The sequence below is a fragment of the Bufo bufo genome, chromosome 9 (genome assembly GCF_905171765.1).
Source record: "Bufo bufo chromosome 9, aBufBuf1.1, whole genome shotgun sequence".
NCBI classification, from domain to species: domain Eukaryota; kingdom Metazoa; phylum Chordata; class Amphibia; order Anura; family Bufonidae; genus Bufo; species Bufo bufo.
In genome coordinates, this window is record NC_053397.1 from 23535689 (window position 1) to 23554121 (window position 18433).

General features: G+C 43.5%; 1 protein-coding gene across 1 annotated transcript in view; it reads left to right on the forward strand.

The window, feature by feature from the left end:
* The first annotated feature begins 1102 nt into the window (after nt 1-1102).
* Nucleotides 1103-18433, forward strand: part of FRMD4B (FERM domain containing 4B) — a 224655-nt gene continuing 207324 nt past the window's right edge. Inside the window, exon 1 of the mRNA XM_040406589.1 lies at nt 1103-1344. The gene's annotated coding sequence lies outside the window, so the exon portion shown is untranslated. The remainder of the gene's footprint in view (nt 1345-18433) is intronic.

Genomic DNA, 18433 nt, shown 5'->3' on the forward strand with positions numbered 1-18433 from the left:
CCAGCCTCTGACCAGCCTGAAACGGCTGATACCAGTGAAAAATAGACCGAGTTCAATCGCGCAGCAAATGGAGATAAAATAAACTTTTTGACTATTTACTCCAGGATTTATTAAATATGATTAAAGAATTGTGCATAAAGTCCCCTAGCACTGATCTGATGGATTATGGCGCTTGGTTGGGATATGGATTATTTATATACCTTTTCTATATTTGGTCATGATATTTCCATTGCTGTATATAGGCATATAGTGGCATATTTTTAGATACTGGTCTTAACAACCCTTATAGCTGTCAGTGGCCTCTACATAAGGGCTCACGCACACGACCATATGTATTTTGTGGTCTGCAAAAAACGGATCCGCAAAAAACATCAGTGTGCAGTCCGTATTTTGCCAAACGGAACAGCTGACCCTAATGAAACAGAACTATCCTTGTCCGTAATGCGGACAATAATAATAGGACATGTTCTGTTTTATTGCGGAAAGCACCTACGGAAACGGAATGCACACGGAGTAACTTCTGGTTTTTCTGCGGACCCATTGAAATAAATGGTTCAGTATACGTTCGGACACGTTAAGAAAATACGTTTGTGTGCATGAGCCCTAACTTCGGCGCATCCACCGCCGATTTTAATGTAAGACAGCTTCCTTGCTGTCTTATATTTAGACCATTTTCTATGCCTTGGCGTATTTCTGGATAGTAAATGACCCCCATAGTGCACCATTTACACAGATATTTTTATTGTTATGAACCACAATGATACGTACGGTATCTATGTGGTTTAATATGTGATAGCATCGCCTCCTTTTAATATCCTGTCCAGAATGCACATTGCAAAACCTTACAGCTGTTCCCTGAGCATTTGGCTATTGCAGTGGTGATTTCCATCCCTGCTCTTAAAATATATAGATCCTGCAGCAGTGATAACCAGGAGGATCAATGATGTGGGGTTCTCTGTTTGGGAGGGGTGGAGGCTGTGCCTACAAGCAGTAGGGGCATCCCCTGAGCTGTGACATGCAGGCAGGCAGGGATTGTATTGCAGTCAGTGGTGTGACAGGCAGATCTGTCTCTCCATGCAGCAGCTGAGGAGGGGAGGAGAGGCTGGTGTGGCTTTGTGTAGTGGAGACAGACAAGCAATTGAGGGAATAATAAGCCAGTGCTGGTTACAGAGGCGTGGTGCATTCACTGGTGTGTGTGTAGTGTACTCTGGATACATCCTGTGCAGCTGCACCTCCTAACCCCAACCCTGGGCTGCACCCCATGAGTAGCTGCAAGCCAGGGGAGCCTGTGAGTGCAGCAAGGACCCCCAGTCTCTACAGAGGAGCTGCTTCAGCAACAAAGAGGTAGGGTCCTATTTTTCAGGGACAATATCCTATTACCATGTGAGCAAGTAGATTACATGTGGAAATTCTGCATCTATTGATCGCATGTGCTGCTTGTTGATTGCCCTCACCCTCTGCTTTAGTTACATTATGCATGATGGATGGGGCTGCTTAGGACAATGCATGTATTATCAGCACCATGGGGCTGCCACAGGGTCACAGAGGGACTATCAAGGGATGCCCATTGTCTAGAAACCATTAAGCCCGGGGGCATTTCATGTGTACAGCATCCTCTCTCATATATGACAGGGCAGAACTCTGTGCTGTATTGTAAGCCTGTCCTGCCTCATCACTAAACTGAGAGAGAGAGAACCAATTAACCCAGAGACACAATGTAACAAACACTCAGATGTTCTAAAGAGTGCTGGCCCTTCCCTAAGTACAATACATAATGATATATTACATTGCATTGTATTTATTTGTTTATTTAGTTTATCTATTTATTTTATGCACTTATATATTATATATTTATTCTGCAGCGCTTTACAGACATTTGCATCAAGCTTATATATTTATGTTCATTGTTATATATTTTACATGTTAGACATGAAGCGAGAAAGCTATTAGTTAGATAGGTAGAAAGAAAGCAATAGATGAGATAGATAGATAGATAAATACATAGATATGAGCTAGATCGAACGATCTGGAGTGAGAAAGCAGATAGATAGATACAAAGATATACATGAGATAGATAGATAGATAGATAGACACATAGATAGATAGATGAGATTAGATAGATAGACACATAGATAGATATTAGATAGACACATAGATAGATAGATAGATAGATAGATAGATAGATAGATAGATAGATAGATGATAGATAGATAGATAGATAGATAGAAACATAGATACATAGATAGATAGCTGTCAGCAGGAAAATTGACTTATGATCTATAATGGACTGTCAGATAATGTAAAGCTTATGATATACCGGTATACAGTATATGGGATAGTTTGAGGTTTCACATGTTTTTTTTTCTTCGTCGTCTTTGGCACTCACGCTCTTTCTGTGTTATTTTTGCCTTTTTCCATAGTGATGGCTTTGTAGGTTTAATTAGAGATTGCGAGTGGCTTCTGTCTGCGGACAGTGGGGTTCACGCTCACAGGCTCTGCACTCCCTCGCTTTCCGGGAGAGACTCTACTCTCTGGTGATAGATTTGCTAATTTGTTGATTGCATTGAGTGAGGGTTTGATGTCATAGAGCACTGCAGCGCAGATGAGGTCACCCCAGGTTACAATGGGTTAAACGTCTATTGGTGATGCAGCTCGTCGCACGGTTCAGGCAGCCTTGTGCCCTACGTTTTTTCTGTCTGCAGTAGTCAGATTGTGCAATGTTGCTGGTTGATGTTGGCTGGTAGAAGCATTGTTTTGTAGTATCGCGCCTGTTTAGCTCTGCCCGTGCTGGCCATTTACTGCATCTTAATGGATCGCTTACTGTTTTCTGCGGGCTTGGCTGATAACATAGAGCAGTAGTTTGTACTCTATCAGATTGGAGTCATATTATCTACTAGTTGCAGCAGCAATTTTGTAGGAATGGACCAATCTTTCCACCTTGGAGCCACTTTGAAAAATATATACGGGAATTGCAATGTCAGCAATTGCCTAATATACTGTATTTCTGTTACCAGGACTATAGTAATGGCGCTGGGGAACCATGGAGTCTTTGAGCTTAGAGCCTTTTGCAATGTTTTTCACCACAGTGGAAACCCTAGAGGCCACAGGCTGCAATGAACAGACCCTGAATTCTGCTGATGGCATCAAAAAGGTAGCTTCAGGGAATTTATGCTCCCCTCAACTGCCTTGCTCTGTTAGTCCCTGTTCACATCTCCGTTTGGAGATCCGGCAGGCTGTCCCAGCACAGATCAACCTTCTGGATCTTCCGGATCTGGTGTTCTGTCAAAACTGCTGTGTTTCAGATGCTTTCTTTGCAACGTTCTTCTTACTCATGAAAGGAATAGCTCAGGCAGCAGGGAATTGCTCGTCTTGTAATTCCCTAATATGCTATCTGATTTATCTACATATGTTGCATACTATGTTGTAAACATATTATAAAGTTGCATCATGTGAAATTTCCTTTAGCGAAATCCAAGGAAGCGAAGCCAAAGCATTTTCCCTGCGCCTTATCAACAAGCGAATAGCTATTACGTCCATTGAGCTCTCACTTGGATGTTTTCATAACCAACTTGATGACAACAGAGTTGGTCAATGGTGGTCCCGGAGGTCAGACCCTTTATGGGATATCAAATTGGTAAATTGTTGGTAAAGCCTTATACGCTCTCTGTTGGACCTTCCTGATGGTCCCCTGGAGTCTTTTAGGTAGACCAGAGGTACCAGTACCAGATGTGTCTAGTAGCTGCTTGGCCCTATAAAAGAATATGCACAAACCAATCCAGGTATGCACTACCTGATAGCCAAGAACCACTTATCTCTGTGGAACGAAAAGGATCGGAGAGGAATAATTCACCCTGTCAGATCCATGTTTCCACCAGTGGCAGCCCTTGTGTCTACCAGGCCTCATAAACATTATCTTTTTGGTGGAGCCCATCATCATTCGCTTGTAGATGCACCAACAAAAATCTAATGTTTATGGCAAGTGATTGTTTGCTTTACAAAATTCTAAAATACCCCATTAGGACATGGCGAGTAGATGGAAAGTAGGGTCAGAAACACCGTCTTTTAGCCAGAATGGTTTTTGAGGACTATGACTTCTGATTGGAATCGGTAGTTTTCCAGCAGCCTGATACCTTGGTCTACTAGTGGCCGGGGTACCTTACAGTGTGAGAAGGAGTACAAGCAAAAAGCCCATTCATGGTGACCATAGATACAAAAAAATAATACCAATCAGATTGGATAAACGTGTCTATGATGATGATAAGTTTGCTATGAACTGATGAAAAGTTCTGTTGGTCTATGGTTCCATTTGCTTAGACTGTGAGAGAGAGGTCAGCTCTGGTGGTGAAGCCAAATTCTTTTGAGGACAAGAAAAGAACATCTTTAGGTCTATGCCCACCTGAATTAAGGAGCCCGCCCATACATCCTCAATAGCTGTAGACCAAATGCTTGTTCGTCTGATGGCAATTCCTCCTGACTCGGGCTGATCATGCATGTGATTTCAATAGTAAGAGAGGAGCAAACGGTGGCCAGATAACTTTGGTGCCAGCTTATCTCCTGCCAGGACAAAAGGGTGTTGAACTTCAACTTGCACAATCTTTCTCAGGAGGCCCCTGTGTTCATTAGGTAGTCATCCAACCTGGCACGGTAATCTAATATGTATGGTTCTTTCTGGATTTAAAGGGGTTGGATCTCAGACATTGGTAGGATATACCATCAATGTCATAAAGGTGCAGGTCCCACCACTGGGACCCCCTCCTAACTCCAGAATAGGGTCCCCAAAGTGGAGAGCATGCCGTATGGGTGCATTTCATGCTCTGCATTCACTGCTATGGAACTGCCAGAAACAGCTGATCCAATGCTTGGCTATTTTTGGAACTCCCATAGCAGTGAATGGAGGGTGGCAGCTCTTGCACTGTGTGCTCTCCTTCACTTTGGGGGGCCCCGTCTTGGAGATAGGACCTCCCAGCGATATGCCGTCAATGTCTGACATGGGCCAACCCCTTTATGTCTAATGAACCATACACAGGCTACTTTTACATCAGTGTTTTTCCTTCCTGTTATTGAGATCCGTCATATGAAGAAAAACGCTTCAGTTTTGTCCCCATTCATTGTCAATGGGGACAAAACTGAACTGAACGGAGTGCGCCAGAATGCTTTCCGTTCTGTTTTGTTGTGTTCCAATGTCGGACAGAATAACGCTGCAAGTTTTTGAGTGCGTTATGGGATTTGGAGAAAGATGGATCCAGCATGAAACACAATTTAAGTCAGCGGTGCCGGACCCGCTTTCTCGGATACAAAAGAAAATGGATGGTTTTAGTGCCGGATCCATCATGGTCATTTTAGAGATAATACAATCGGATCTGTTCATAACGGATGCAGACGGTTGTATTATCCTAACGGAAGCATTTTATGCTGATCCATGACGGATCCAGCAAAAACGCAGTGTCACCGCCAGCTCTCTGAGAAGCTGTGGCAGACGTTCTTCTGTACCTCTTGCATGATGTTCTTTGTTTTGGTTTCACTTTGTCATCTCTTTTCCTTCTCCCAGCTGTCATCTATTTGCACTGATTGCCTCCCTTTATATTCCCTCCCATACTGCCTCACTTTGCGGTTTATACTACTTCCTGGATTGTGTTCACTGCTAGATGCTGCAACTGCTGGTTCCTCAGATAAGTCTTTTCCTTTATTTGTGTTTCCTTGCTGGCTTGAGTCTAGGTAACCCTGACTCCCTCCGTATTGAGTGCAGGGAGCCGGTGGTTGTGTCCCCTCACTTTTTATAGGGTTTTCAGGTGTCACACAGTCTAGGTACGAGGGCATGCAATTTTCTATCATAAAGATCTTTGCATGGGCAGAGCATTCAGGGATAGCTCCAGGGGTTTTATAGGGCTCACCCATATGTTCCTTAGTTTGGGATCAAGTCAGTCGGATGTTTATTTATAACTTCCAGTTTTCTGCATCACCATCCGTGACACGCAGATGTGAAAGTAGCCTTAGATTATCATTTGCCGAACCTGCAAATTTCTGCAGGGTTGGACGGCTACCTAATGTGTATATGTATGTATGTCTCCTGAGAAAGATGCAAGTTGAAGTTCTGGCAATTAGAAGTACTTTCCTACTACAGTCCCAAGGAACAATTAGCACATACAATAGGCCACTCCTTGCTCTTATGAGATCAAACAAGTGAGAAACAGACTGTAGGCTTGTGGTAGCTTTTGTCTTGTCCAAAAATGGCCAGTGGGTGAGAGGTATTAACTTGAAAGGGTCGGCCATGTAGCGGGCACTGCCCAGAAGCCTATTCTCATCTTCTGCCATCTTCATTTTAAGAGTCCAAATCAATGCGGCGCTAAAAGCTTTCTGCTGAGCAGGTGCTGAAAGCTCCATTGGCCTTCCCCAGGATAAAGCACCCGACCCACCCAACGGGGAAGCTTTGGGAAATGAAGGAGTGTTTTGTATTCCCAGGTCGGGGGCGAGCAATGACTTATTCATGATGATTGTCTACATGCGTTAATCAAGAGATTTGTCTTCATAGACCTGTTAATGTAAACAGCGGGACTTATATTCGAGCCTCCGTCTGTTCGCTGGTACGGGGAGAATGGAAATAGCTAATATTCACGTCTAATAAAGAAAACGGCGTTATCCCATGTGACGCTGCGGTTTCGTTCTGCTCTCCGGTTAGCGGCTGGAAGTTAATTGTGCAAGAGCAAAGACATGTTTATTTAAGACTCGCTGGCAGCTGCACAAAGGCTCTTCCTATGCGTAATGACAGAGTAGGAGACAGCACTTAGGTTATTGTGAGCAAAGGCAACATACAGGAAGCACTTCCCTTTGTAACTATTTTGGTGTACGAGTTTTTTTATTTTGTTTTTTAACTGGAGCATATAGAAAACATTTGTGCAAAGCAACACAATAGTTATAAGCGGTGTTCTGTCATCACATTTGTACCTATGAAATTGTTACATGTGCGCTTGGCAGCTGAAGGCATCTGTGTTGGTCCCATGTTCATATGATTGACATGGCCAGGCAGTGAAAAGGTCATCACACCTGGCCCTGTCAATCAAAGTACAGTGGGCGTGGCAGTTGCAGAGGGGGCTGAGCCTCTAGGTGTAACGGCAACGCCCCCATTGCTCCTAGAGGCTCATTTGCATATATAAAAAGATCCTTTTTCTCAGCAATGCGGGCACATATGGGCTCGGCTGAGCATGCACGTGTTCTGAATGGGGAGAGAGGATTGAGCTGCTACCAGACACTTCAGCAGCTTATCTCCCCGAACATTAGTATTGGGCATGTTGAAATCCAATAGCCTGATCCTTCTTTCCACCCACATCTGCCTTCAGAGGCCAACTTTTGTCAAATGTGTATGGACGCCTTAAAGGGGCATCCGGTTGTTTGAAGTTATCGCCTATCCATAGATCAGTGGCGGTCCTACCATTGGGACCCCCACAAGTCACAAGAACGGGGGGCCCCTGCGTCCCCAGCAGCCCTCCTGCACAGAGCATCCAGTCACTCCATTCATTTCTATGGGAATACCGGAGATAGTACTTGGCTATATCCGGAACTCCCGTATAAATGGAGCAGCCACACGCATGTGGGTCTAGCTGCGCTGTTCATTTTAGAGGCGATGCAGGGGTACGCGGCCCCCATTCTCCTGATTGATGGGGGTCCCAGTGGTAAGACCCCCGCCAATCTAATCGTTATCCCCCTACGGAAACAAACGGAATACCCCTTTAAGAATGATGCCATCCTGTCATCAACTGATCTCTATGGGTTTTACTCTTGACTGTCATCGCCAGGGAAGCTCCTGCAGCGTTCAAATGAATGGGCGACCATGTAATGCATGGTCACGTTAGGTCCTTCAGAGCAGGAGACAATCTTTGTTTTGGTTCCCATCCTCCAATCACAGCCCATGTTTTATTTTCCTGTGTTCTGTTTTTTTATTTTATGTATATCCCTTTGCTAATGTAGCACAAACATATTATGTGGCAGTGTACAAGGTCCATGTCCGCCGTAGGGCTCACAGTCTAGCTTCCTTATCTCACACGCAACCAGTTTCAACGGTATCCAGTGTTCACCTGGAATTCGGAAGGAAACTTTTGAGAAAAAAAAGGAGAATTCCGATTGGTTGATACAGGCATCAAGGGCACATTCAACCCTTTTTTTGTTCTGCACAGTTCGTGACATACTGCATTATAAATATCTTGGGTCCAGACTGCCGCAATGTTTTACACTACAAAAACACAGTGAGATTTAATTAGCACCTTTACTGGTTTGGAGAGCGTACATTTTCCGATGTCTGCCACGCAAGGAAAGATTAAAATAGCTGCTCTACAGCGATAAGTGCACAGAACCTCAGCTTTTTACTGTGAGCAACTAAAACTGTAAACTGAGAGATCACTTTACCATGAATTCTGTGACTGGTGACAAAGTTACCAACTTACCTTCTATACATATGTGTCTGTACTGTCACTGCGTACTATGTGGACACTTATGGCTGCAAACACACCCACACCAGTGACCACTACCGGGCGCAAACCGTACCAGCCACCTGTCACGGAAGGTGTACAGCAAACAAGAAGACACAAAAGGAAGATCCGACTGACTGGATCCAAAACTAAGGAACAAAAGGGGGAGCCCTGCAACAGACCTGACTCTCTCCCTAACTGCTCAGCCTATGCAAAATTCTCAATGGTAGAAGATCGCATATCCTCGTACCTCGACTGTATAACACCTGAACACCCTATAATAGGGAGGGGACACGACCAGCGGCTCCCTACACTAGATACGGAGGGAGTCAGGGTCACCTGAGATCCAGCAAACAGGAAAATACAAATGAATGAACAAAACTTATCTGTAGAAGACTCGGTAGTAGCATCCAGCATGCATACACTCCAGGAAGTTGTATAAACCGCAAAGTGATGCAGTATGGGAAGGGATTTAAAGGGATGCAATCAGTGCAACTACATGACAGCTGAGAGAGGCTAACGAGATGAGAAAATGAAAGCAAAACAAAAGGAACCTCAAGGAGGAGGTTCTGAAGGACGTCTGTCATAGCTTCTCAGATGTCTGGTGGTGACACCACCCTGACTTTGCCCCCTGTCTTTAAAAACCCAAATTACACTAACAAATTTGAATTCTACTTAAAGCAGTCATCCATGATTGTGATATTGATGGCCTATGCTCAGGACAGGTTATCAATATCAGATTGGATCGATGGGGTTCCGACACCACATGGAAGTGTATGGGAGCAGCGTTGCAGCTATCTCCGCTACTTCTGACATTGGAGCTACAACAACGGGGTGTCGGACCCTCCACAGATCTGATATTAATAGCTTATCCTAAGAAGAGGCCTTCAATATCAAAATCATGGTCAACGTCTTTAAGGGTGTCTCTTTTCAAAACTTTGCATATTAAGTTGTGACTCCAGTGAATCCTGAGCCTCCACAACATACCACTCATTACTACACAATAGGACTGGGGATCAGTGAATACAGCTTTCCTAATGCTGGCTGTACTCACTGCTCCCTGGTCTTCTCTGGGCGCAGCACTGCACTGTGTCCTGACTGCTTAGAATGTCAGGACGTAGCGCACAATGACCTAATGCTGTGCAACGGCAGATCAAAGTGCAGAGCGGCGCCCGCAGCAGACCAGGGAGCGGTGAGTGCAAGAAGAGCGCGCTGGATGTCTGGAGTGGTGGCGCCGTCCGGAGCAGGAGAGGGAAGTTCATTTATTTATTTTATGTCTGATCTGAGGTCTGATGAGGAATGGGGATCTGATGAAGACTTGGGGTCTGATCTGACATGTGATATAGATTGGGAGTATGATCTGAGGTCTGATGAGGATTGGGGGTCTGATGAAGATTGGGGTCTGAGCTGTGATGAAAATTGAGGGTCTGATTTGTGGTCTGATCTGAGACCTGATGAGGATGGGGATCTGATGAAGATTGGGGTCGGATTTGGGAGTTTGATGAAGATGTTGGCTCTGATCTGAGGTCTGATGAAGTTTGAGGTCTGAGGGAGATCTGATGAAAAACTCCTAAGTGTGTCATCACCCGATGCAGAACTCTATGGTGACGGATGCCACTGTATGACATGTGTCGGAGGCATCCATTTAACATACAATATATGTTTTTTGTGTATGTTAAACATAAGACAAAAATATGATTTGAACCCATTCACGTCAATGCCAGGCAACAACCGAAGTATTGGTGTGACACTGTTTTACGAAGAAGGCGGCCATGTTGAGCGAATCCTGGACACTCCCTTTTAGCCCAAAAATCCCTTTATACTGTGTTAATGTATGACTTTTTCATGTGTAATAACTCGACCCGTCACCTGTCACTCCTCATTTTTCTCACAGCACCAAATGTTATTATGTGAACTCATAATCTGGCTTTAATCAGATAAATCACATATCTAAGCTGCTGAATCGATGGCTGACTCATATTTTCATTATATTTCTGTGAAGCCATTAAATATCCGTCCCTAATGACCTCACTTGCAAGAATGAGGCCCTGGGAGTGCATAGCATCTCTCAGCTGCTTCTCTATAAACACCATTTACTTTACTCCTCCAAGAATCTGAGGCTTTTACACTATGTAGGCCTCATTTATCTCAGTGGTCTTGTTGCCCATAGCAACCAATCAGAGCTCAGCTTTCATCCCTTAAGCTGATCAGCAAACATGAGAGCTGCGCTGTGACTGGTTGCTATGGGCAATAAGGGCAGTTTTTGCCCGAATGTGTCGGCAGGCATCGCTTTGGTGCCTGTAGGATTTTCCACTATGGCACCTATAGAGAGAAAGCAAAGGGAGGAGGCTTTCTTTGTTCTCTGCCCATCAACCCTGGCATCATAATCTCCAGGGCTGATAGTTTTATATGACAGAGTGGGCCTAAGGGTCTTCACATGTGGTAGTTTCAGCCCTGCCCTCGACAAGGACTGATCCACAATATAGAATGGAGGACAAATGATAATTGCATTGATTATTCGCATAGTTTCCAGAAGTCCTGAATTGGAAGGGACTGTCCTTAGTTTTCTTGGACAGTCCCTGATAATTTTTAGTGGTCCCAAATGGGTGGGGCTTATGCTTATGTTGGTAAATTAGCCCCACCCACAGCTTTGCTTAAAAAACACCCACTTCCAGGTGGGGTTTACATACGCCTTACCCATTTTTGGCCTTTATGGACAAATATGGCCAATTTTGGGACTGTTGGCAACTATCCCGCATGGTTGTCCTATCAAAATGCCTGAGGTACACATTATAGTTAAAGGATTGAATGTAAAAAAAAAGTTAAATGACTGAATAAACACAATTTTCACAAAACAGCTGTTAAGTAAAAATTTTACAACATTAAATATAATGCACACGTTTGGTATCTCAGTAATTGCAACTAACTGTAGAATAAATATAATAGGGGAAATTTATCATCTTCCTTGTTCTTGAAAAGTGGCATTAAAAAGGTGCAAACTATGAGGGAGATTTATCAAACTGGTGTAAGTAGAACTGGTGTAAGTAAATCTCCCCCTGTTTGTGACTTTTTAAAAATTTGACTCATCTCTCGGTTTTTACACTGTCCTGGCCACTTTCCTTAAAGGAGCGTGGCAAGTGTGGGAAGGCGGCGTGGCCAGCCCGGACAAATTTATCTTCATTTACACCAGTTTTCTGGTGCAAATGAAGCCAGAAATGTATGGGAGCTCTAAGCTGTGGTAGATTTTTGTTTAGGCGCTTCCTCCGGCAGCACAGGAGATATCAAGTGCCGGTCTGGATAAATCTCCCCCAGTGAGTCATCTATTGAAATAAAACAATGGTAAAATTGCAATTTTATTTCTTTCTTTTTTGCATTACCACCAGAAAACAGTAATATGTGTCATGTTAAAGGAGTTGTGACATGAGAAATCGGACATCATAAAGGTAAATGACAATCTGTCAATCTGTACCTCACATGGTTCTAGAGATCTGCCCATTAATTAATCCAATTGCTCTGCTAGATTTTCTTCAGTTGTGTCCTTTCTGGGGTGGTATCCTTTCTCAGGGGATGTGTCCTTTCTCAGGGGACGTTTCCTTTGTGTATATTCCAAACCTAGGTACCTGCAAATTACAAGTTGTCCTTTAAAAAATGTCTTTTGGTTCTAAAGGACAAAATTTATTGGTCATTATAGAAGGGTCTACACATGTTCCAGGGTCCAGAAGAGTATTTCCTTTCTAATTAAAAAAATGCAGAAATTGATTGTCGGCATGTGATGCAGGAGTCCCGGCCATAGACTTTGGGTCATATTTCATCTGAAGCATTACATAATTACAAGTGTCTGAGACAAATCAATATTCCATTTCAGTCATAACGTTCTCATTTTTCTTCTTGTTTGCTTCCATGACCTCGAGTAATTTCGCATTGTCAATGATCTTGCAAGAAAACTTTGCGTCCCTATAAAGGCACAATCAGGTCGGACCTTGACTGCTCTTTGAGTCCGTGAAAGTTTCACGCTATGTCATTAATTGCATGTCGTCTCGAATGACAGGCCAGAGCTCCTACGGCTCAATGTCCACAGGGCGCTACGGCTTATCAGGGAGCTTTACAGCGCTGTCTTGCTACATATTCCTGGATTAAGGAGAGTAATCTGAGGTCAGGAGGAAGGGATTATGGGTATTTATTACAAATAATTGGGTGACTACCATACAACAGGGTCCAAGACTGACTTCAGGTGTTTTGGCCCCGTCTACTCCAATCTTGGCTTGATAAGTCAAGCAGGTTTACCCATAATACTTTGGTCCCCAGCATTTGCCAAGGTTTGCCTTCTGCTAATTTCAACCCAGGCAAAACTTTTTAGAAGACTCCTCAGGGCTAGACTGCCTTTTTTTTTATATCACACCTCATTTAAGGTATGTCACACCAGAGCTTAATCTGATAACACCATGTCCGGGCCCCACACAAAGTCAAAGCTAATTCCCAGAAGGCTTCTGAGTAGTGTTGAGCGAACTTGTGTTTTAAGTTCGGTGTCTGAAGTTCGGGTTCGGGTTATCGAAGAATCGCGTTATGGATTCCGCTACCACGGACCATAACGGAATTTAGAATCCATAACGTGATTCTTCGATAACACTACTTCTGAGCCATAATGGAGATTGGCCAACTCTTCCGGGGCAGAGAGGTTTTCCCTTTTTCATGAAGCCTCTCGGACATTGCAGGAGAGTTGGCAAGTATGGTTGTCTGTGGTGGAAAATATCCAGATCAGGTTGGCCCCATTCCTTTGTTCAACGGGTAGCGAGAACCCACACCTTTACCCCCTTCCCTATATGTAGGAGGCCGGTTTAAGAATCATACTGATGTGGTATGAAGGAGTGAAGGCAAGGCACCAATGGTTGGACCCAGCCAAGTGTTTGGGGCAGACATGAGCATCAGGAACTGAAGCCAATTTTGATGTCTTACGTTGATACAAGGCAACCCATCCAGATACCTAGTGGCTAGTGCCACAAGGACGGAGATAGGAGATTGAGTTAGACCATGAGCAATGGTGACCTCCAACCTGTGCCTTTTTATCTGTTGTGGAGGCTGTCAGGGTGTGTTGGGAGTTGTAGTCACATGCTTGAGAGCCACAGGTTGTCGACCAATGATCTACAGCAATAATAATTGCATGGCAATGTCTGATATGTGGTGATACAGGCGTATCTAGAAAATAATCTGGGTCTTTTTGAAGGTTTTCGTCAATATCTTGGGCGAGGTCTGAGGACCACTGCTGATGATGATGACTTTAACCTTCACAAATTTTCCTTTTGTTCCTTTCAAAACATTCAAAAATGTAAATATTTTTTGTTTTCTAAATAGGTCCAAAATTCTACACAGATCAAAAGGGTTTTCTAGGTGTTTAATATTGATGACCTATCCTCAGGATGGGTCATCAATACCTGGTCTGAGGGTGTCCAACACCTGGCACCCCAACCATCAACTGCTTGACTGAGCTGCGCCTATTGCTATTCAGCCGCCACTAGAGGGAGCTTTGGAGCTTACTGTATTGCTCTACCTAGTGGTGACAAACATAGAATTAGTACAGTAGTTATTTAAATGCGTTTATTTTCTGTACAATATGCTAATTGAACTTATGTACTTGATAATAAAAAAAAGTTATTTTCAACAAAACTCTGTCTTTTCCCTCAAATGACGGCAGTGATTTACATGATCATTATTTTGGATTATTAGAACGCCAAATGTGTTTTCATATTATTGCTGCATAGCAGAGAGTAGATCTCACCAATCTGCCTGCTAATTGAGTTCTGAGCATTGTGCCAGTAACCGAATTCCACTAATTTATCATCCCAAATGAGGTTTATATTTTATGCTTTTAATTGCGAGATTTGCTGTGAATGTAGAAAACTTTAAGTTATATTGCCATAAGGTTATTTAGTTTATATTTTACTTTTAAAGGGGCCTTCTTTGTTTGAAGGGTGCCTGAAAAATAAGTTGCACTGTTACACTGACCACCATTGAAAGCCGTAATCTGTGGAAGTACGGAGCGGTAAGTGTTTAGTTCCCCTACAGCACCCCCAAAGGGGGAATAAGGTATTACACAGCATTTATTGAGATTATATGGCTGTCCATGCAGGACACAAACATGCCTGGTCCTCCAGAGCAAGAGACACTTTTCGTACCTGCTCTGGCTACTTGATGGAACCTTGCAGACCAAGGTGTTCTGTTTTACCTCCCTGATTCTATCGTTTCACCAGTGATAAGTGGCGCCACATGTACCTGGCATCTACTCATCATTCAACCAAGTCAAACATGATCTGGCCATTTTATACACCCTCAAGGCGTACCCACCCTCAGGCCTAGTTCACACAAACGTTTTTTTTGCGAGTGTACGGGCCGTTTTTTTGTGTTCCGTATACAGAACCGTTAATTTCAATGGTTCCGCAAAAAAAAAAATGGAATGTGTTCCGTATGCATTCCGTTTCCGTTTTTCCGTTCCGTTGAAAGATAGAACATGTCCTATATTTGGCCGCAAATCACGTTCCGTGGCTCCATTAAAGGCCTAGTTCACACGAACGTATGGCTTTTATAGTTTTTTGCGGTCCGTTTTTCACAGATCCGTTGTTCCATTTTTGAGTTCCGTTGTGTTTTCGTTTCCTTTCCGTTTTTCCGTATGGCATATACAGTATACAGTAATTACATAGAAAAAATTGGGCTGGGCATAACATTTTCAATAGATGGTTCAGCAAAAACGGAACAGATACGGAAGACATACAGATGCCTTTCCGTATGTATTCCGTTTTTTTTTGCGGAACCATTGAAATGAATGGTTCCGTATACGGAACACAAAAAAACTGCTTGTACACTCGCAAAAAAAACGTTTGTGTGAACTAGGCCAAAGTCAATGGTTCCGCAAAAAAAACGGAACACATACGGAAATGCAGCCGTATGTCTTCCGTATCTGTTCCGTTTTTGCTGAACCATCTATTGAAAATGTTATGCCCAGCCCAATTTTTTCTATGTAATTACTGTATACTGTATATGCCATACGGAAAAACGGAAAGGAAACGGAAACACAACGGAACTCAAAAACGGAACAACGGATCCGTGAAAAACGGACCGCAAAAAACTAAGCCATACGTTTGTGTGAACTAGGCCTCACCCATATTTTGTAATGTCTTTCCATGTAGGGGGGTTCCCTTTAAGAACAACTCGGAGGCCCCCAAATGGGCATCAGCTCTCCTGACTTTGCCTGTTTTAGCACATAATATAACAGTTCTGGAGCATTCTTTCTTATAATTTTACACTGTGCAGTTCCTCTGTTATTCCTCCCAGAAATTTATGAATAAATTGACAACTGGATGTCCCTACTCAGTATGACGCTGTCCAATCTGTGCTGACAGTGCCAGACTGTATAGCAGGGATCAGCAACCTTCGGCACTCCAGCTGCTGAGAAACTACAACTCCCAGCATGCACACTTACTCGGCTGTTTTTGTAACTCCCATAGAAGTGCAAGGAGCATTCTGGGAGTTGTAGTTTTAGAACAGCTGGAGTGTCGGAGGTTGCTGATCCCTGCTGTATAGGGACAGACCCGTTAGACAAGGTGAATGTCCATTTGTTCCTAAATTTCCAGGATGAATAACAAAGGAATAGATTGATAACTGGGTGTTACCAGATGGGGGGGGGGGGGGGGCTGTCACTGTACAGACCGACACTGTCCAATCAGTGTACGGTTATATAGGGACACACCCCTTTGACAAGAAGAATGATTACACCCAGTTGTCAATTAATTTGTAAATTTCCAGAATGAATAACAGAGGAACAACACAATGTTGAGTTCTAAGAAAAGATGCTCTAAAGTTCTTATATTATGGGGGACAGACTTGTGTATTTTATAGGGAATCGAAGAATTCAGGAGAAGTGACCGGCCCTCTCTGTTATGTTCTGGCTGATGGAGGGGGGTTCATAGCGTGGGATACCCCCTCCTCAAAGCATCCATATCTCCTGATAATAATGCATAGTAGACAATATAACAGCCTATAGGAAAATATGCTTTTTACAATAATAGGATGAAGCCTCCGGTGATATGTAGCAGTGCTGTGCGCAGCATGTCCCCGGTGACGGCTCTGCTCTTCATTAAGTGTCTGCCGCTGGACTGAGGAGCTCGCTCACACGGATGATTGGCTGCCCCTCCACTTCTAGTCCTGATACATAGAGCAAGTGACACGTATAAACTAGGTCAGCTTTCCACATCACCCAGACGCTGATCGGAACGGGGGTCCGCGCCATCTCAACGGTTTCTGTATGGTAAGCTCAATCACAACCGCGCACAATTCACGATCTAACAAATAAAGTTTATTGAAACGAAAATAGCAAAAAAATTTTTTTTTTTTTGATGAGTCGCATGCTTAGGACTTGATTATTCAGGTGCAGCAGAGCTGAGTATGTCATTCGGTGCAGGGTGCCCTGATATCATTCATAATATGCCCTTGGTGAGTTTTCACTGGGCATTAGGTAAAACTTTTATACAGTGATCCCTCTGCACAACAAAGACAGTTCAATAACAAATTGAGCTCTGCTACATCTGGACTGCAGTCCATGGTCAATGGGTGCATTAGGACTCCCCTTCTTCTGTTCTTAAGGACTAAATTGATGCACTAACATCATTTTTACAGTACACTGGATAGATGGATATTGAAGATTGCTCACTCCGTTCCCAATCGTTGCCTGTGTCAGTCTTAACTGCGACTCTGGCATTCAGTTCATAAACCAGGATGAACAGAACTGATCTAACAAATAAAGTTTATTGAAACGAAGATAGCATGACGCTATATGTTGGCCTTGGTCTCTGGGAAGAGATTTTTGAGATGAGTCGCATACTTAGGACTTGATTGTTCAGGTGCAGCAGTACTCGGTTTGTCAGGTGCAGTAGAGCTGAGTATGTCATTCGGTGCAAGGTGCTGTGATATCATTAATAATATGCCCTTGGTGGGTTTTCACTAGACATTAGGTAAACTTATTCAGTTATTTGAGCTAATTAACCCACTGCACAACACAGGCAGTTCAATAACAAATTGAACACTGCTACATCTGGATTTCAGTTCATGGTTAATGAGTGCATTAGGACTCCCCTAGATCTGTTCTCAAGGACTAAATAGATGCACTAACATCATTTACAGGACAGATGGATGTTGAAATTTGCTCATTCTGTTCCCAATCTTTACCTGTGACAGCCTTGACTGCAGTTATTGCATTCTGTTCATGAACCAGGACGCACAGGATGAACAGAACTTATTAATAACATTTACACAGGAGAGGTGATAAAAGTTAGATCTGTGGGAGCGAGCCCCTTCTGCTGGGACCTGTACAATCATTAGAATGGGGGACCCAAAAAATGAACACCCCCTTTAAAAACACCCTGAAAATATAACCCCCAAGTTGTCCTGTTGTGTGAAGTTATGTTGCTCTACTCACTGACACCGGATGACTCCCATCATTAGCACACATTACAGTGCCCATGAGTGTGCCCAAATTCATATTGGAATTTGCTCCCACTATTCAGAATCTTTGTCTGTGTGTCAGTCTTCACTGTAGTTTCGGCATTCTATTCATGAACCAGAAGGCTCAGGATGATCAGAACTGTTGATCTTCCCTAAATGTTACTTTTTTTTAATTTATATTTTATAACATGTGGTTATCATCGGTGAGAGATTCTGCTTCTGATGGATTAACATGTGGGACGCTCCTCAGAGGTACGGGCCGGACCACGCTTCTGGAATGTGCAGTATTCATTCCACCTACGCTTTTTGGGAATCCGTGGTAGTAGATAGTGGTTTTCATTTCCCAGCTGGACCGCCGCCTCTGTATCTGGGAGCGCAGCCTGTTCCTCCTAGTGCACACTCCTTCAGCCCAACCCTTCCCTTTATTAAAATTTCTTCTTTCCTGCCAAAAATTCATTTGGAATATTACATTATTACTTTTGCCC